This window comes from Zingiber officinale, chromosome 10A (genome assembly GCF_018446385.1).
Source record: "Zingiber officinale cultivar Zhangliang chromosome 10A, Zo_v1.1, whole genome shotgun sequence".
Lineage (NCBI taxonomy): Eukaryota > Viridiplantae > Streptophyta > Magnoliopsida > Zingiberales > Zingiberaceae > Zingiber > Zingiber officinale.
Genome location: NC_056004.1, coordinates 62,940,767 through 62,944,439, shown reverse-complemented (window position 1 = coordinate 62,944,439; position 3,673 = coordinate 62,940,767). Strand labels below are relative to the sequence as shown.

General features: G+C 37.1%; 1 non-coding gene across 1 annotated transcript; it reads left to right on the top strand.

The window, feature by feature from the left end:
* Positions 1-686: 686 nt before the first annotated feature.
* Positions 687-792, top strand: LOC122028312. Its single transcript, XR_006124718.1, has one exon. It is a non-coding gene; the product is annotated as a small nucleolar RNA R71 (small nucleolar RNA).
* Positions 793-3,673: the final 2,881 nt, after the last annotated feature.

The following is a 3,673-nucleotide window of genomic DNA, read 5'->3' as shown; positions in this document are numbered from 1 at the left end:
TGTCGAAGTCTTTATTTTTATTGACCCCCACTAACCTTTGTGGAAAAGGAACCCTTAGTGAAGGTCTTGGGAAAGACTGAACTTCCTTTTTCCCAAATTCCCTTTGAGCTTTTGGAGGAGGTCCAACTTGCTTATCTAGTGTTGGTGTGATTAATTGTTGAGGGAAAGGTACTTGTGGCCTTTGGGAACTTCCTAGACAAATGGAACTGAGTTCTTGTGATCTTCTATTATTCTTCTCCTCAATTCTAAACATGTCATTCTTCAGAAGTTCTTCATGATTTTTGCCACTTCTCAACCCAACATCATCATACTTTTCATTAGATCTTGACTATGTAGGAGGGGGATCTTCTTTAAACCATTTTGAAACAATACAATCAAGCTTTGCCCCCAAATGTTTGAACTCCTCACTCTGTGACTTGTGAATTTCAACATTTTTAGGTGGTTGAACTTCATTTTGTTTGACAGGCTCTCTTACATTTATGGCTTGCACTTCTTGAATATCTGAGGGAAATTCCATCCAACTTTTGTTCGACCATTCATGGAGGTTCAATGTCACTTGATCAATTAATGAATAAGCTACATCTACACTTTTATCCATAAAAGAACCTCCAGCTGATGAATCCAATAAACTCTTGTCTGAGAAAGAAATTCCCTCATAGAATATGTGCAAAATCAACCATTTTTCAAAACCCTGATGAGGGCACTGTCTTTGAAGACTCTTGAATCTATCCCATGCTTCAAATAATGATTCTCCATATGCCTGAGCAAAATTTGTTATGCAATTCCTCATATACACTGTTCTACTTAGAGGGAAAAAATGATTCAGAAATTGCTTCTCCAATTGTTCCCAACTTGTGATGCTTTGAGGATAGAGAGAATATAGCCAAGTCCTTGCTTTATCCTTGATACTGAAAGGAAATGCCATCAATCGAACTGCATCTGCTTATACTCCTTCACATTTCACCAAATCACAAATCTCTAAAAATGTTTCAAGATGCAGATAAGGACTTTCTGATACTTCTCCTCCAAATTGGTGACCTTGTATCATGAAAATTATCTCTGGGTCTAGTTGGAAACTTTCTGCTTCAATTTGAGGTTGCACAATGGGAGATAAAAATCTTGCAGAAAAGGGTATAGAAAAATTTCTCATGGGCCTGCTTGACATGTTAGTGCTCATGGATATTCAAGAAGAAAAAAAAAATTATCAAGAATAAAAGACAAGAAATAAAATGCAATATGAAAAACAAGAAAGAAAATACAAAATTTAAATTGCAAGAAAGAAAGTGCATAATGAAAACAAGAAAGAAAAGACAAAAGGAAAAAGAAAAATGTCTAGAATAATTCATATGCTAATCAAAACTAACAAGATATGTTTACAAAAGAAAAGCAGAGAAAAATTTAAAGAAAAAAAAGAACAGAGAAAAGCTAGACTAGAATGCTAGAAATCAAGAATGTAGAATTAGAATAGCAACAAGAAAAATTTACAAAAAGTAGAAAAGAATACAAGAAAAATAGAATTCTAAAGATTAGTTACAATTTTACTAATGATAAAGAAAGAAAAGTTATGTTTAGTCTAACTCAATTGATAATCTCTAATGTTATAGCGCAGTGCCCGGCAACGGCGCCAAAAACTTGTTAGGTTCCGCAAGTGTACGGAAATGTCGCAAGTAATATAAAAGATTATCATATCCACAGGGACTGGAATAAGCACTAGAAATATCTCAAAGCGAATTAGCTAAACAACTAATCAATTGGTTTCAAATGCTAAGGATGAATAAACAAATCTATAATGAAAGATTAACAAACAAGAGTTTGGGGTTTGAGTTATGATAAAGGGAGGTTCTAGGAGTTTTGGTTTCTTTGTAAGATCTCTTGAATGTATATGGTTTACCAATTCTTATTTTTCAATTGTCTAATATTTGTAGAAAGTTGCCGGTTTTCTCTTGCAATAGATAACCGACTTAGAACTGAAAAATGTACCTAAATGTGATTAATTAGATATGAACCTACGTTGTCCTTACACAGGATTGCACCTATTACTATGCTTCCCTCTAATATCAACATAGAAGTTCATAGCTTCTTAACCCATAAAGATACAAGGATTGAATCATAAAATCTATCCTACCCTCTTGAATATTCTCATTTCCCCTTTAAGGTTATCCCTCAAACGTCCTTACACAGGCTTGCACCTGTCACGTGGATCCCTCGGAAAATCGAGTGAGAGTTAATCTCTACAAAGTCCATAGGATATCCAAACAATCAATCAAGAATGAGAATTAAGCCCTAATCACAATTAATCATTCAAGATCCAATCGATACAAACTAGGCAACATCATAGAAACAAAGAAATGGCAAATCCACAAGAATTTACATCAATTTATCTCACAAATACTCCCTCCATCCTAGAACAAAAAGATCTACTCCATAAAACGAAGAAAGAAAACCAAAGATAAGAAGATTACAAACATTTCTTTAATCCCAATCCAAAAAGAGGAGAGAAAGAAAACTTATCTATAATATAGCTCCATCTTCGGATCCAATCCTCGCTCCTGAAGTCGAATTCGCCAAGATCTCCCTTTAGATCAACCAAAAATCCTCCCAAGAATGGGAGGAATCCACCAAATCTTGCTTTCTCCCAAAGGGGAGAAGATCCCCTTTCAAATCTTCAAAGAGGCTTTAAATAGAGGGGGGCTTTCGGGCGCCACACGACCCCGAGGCATGACCGTGTGAGGTTCACACGGCCTCCAAACACGGTCGTGTAGATCCACACAGCCTGGACTGCCCCAACTTCTGGAAACCTAGCACGGTCGTGTGGTGCACACGGTCAGAACACTTTTAAGCGCTGGGAACCTGCACGGCCGTGTGATGCACATGGCCAAGGCCTTCTTGGTCTCTGGAAACTTTACACGACCATGTAGATCCACACGGCCATGTAAGGATTGAACTCTGATTTGCTTCAAAACTTGGCACGGCCGTGTGAGGTTCACACGGCCAGGCCAAGTTCCTTGTCTGTTTCTCCTGGTTGACCACACGGCCAGAGCACTCCACCCAGGCAGGGTCGTGTGTGGCACACGGCCAAGTGCTTTCTCCAATGCTTAGCTCATAAGTTTGTCCAAGAATGTAGAATCTTCACCAAATTCGACTCCTGTGTACAAATAATGCACAAAAAGCAGATCTCCGAACAAAAAGAGTAAATATTCTAAAAGAAAAGCTAAAAGTATAAAAATGCATAGATCAAGCAAGCTCAAAGTATGTAAATGTGCATCAAAACATGCATAAAAGTATATAAAATCTACGCACATCACTCTGCCCGACTGAGCATATATGAGCACGGAAGTGTTCGCTTGGCTTTTATTTGACCCACGATATACCTTTCCTATCTTTCTGGACTTAAAATCCTCCTTCACTCGCTTGACTGATCTATCATAACCCGTATCATATATATATATGTTGATGTATGCCATGCTTGAATGTGATGAATGTATAATTAGTATTTTTACCATAATTAGGTCAATTTAATATGCTTACCAAAGTTTGGTACTCACTACTACCTTGATCAATTGTAGGCATATTTACCTAAACAAAGTGACTCAATTTATCTTGGTACAGTGTGACAAGATAATTGTGATGTCCGATTATTAAACTTTGGATGTGACTTAATGTTATGAAACCG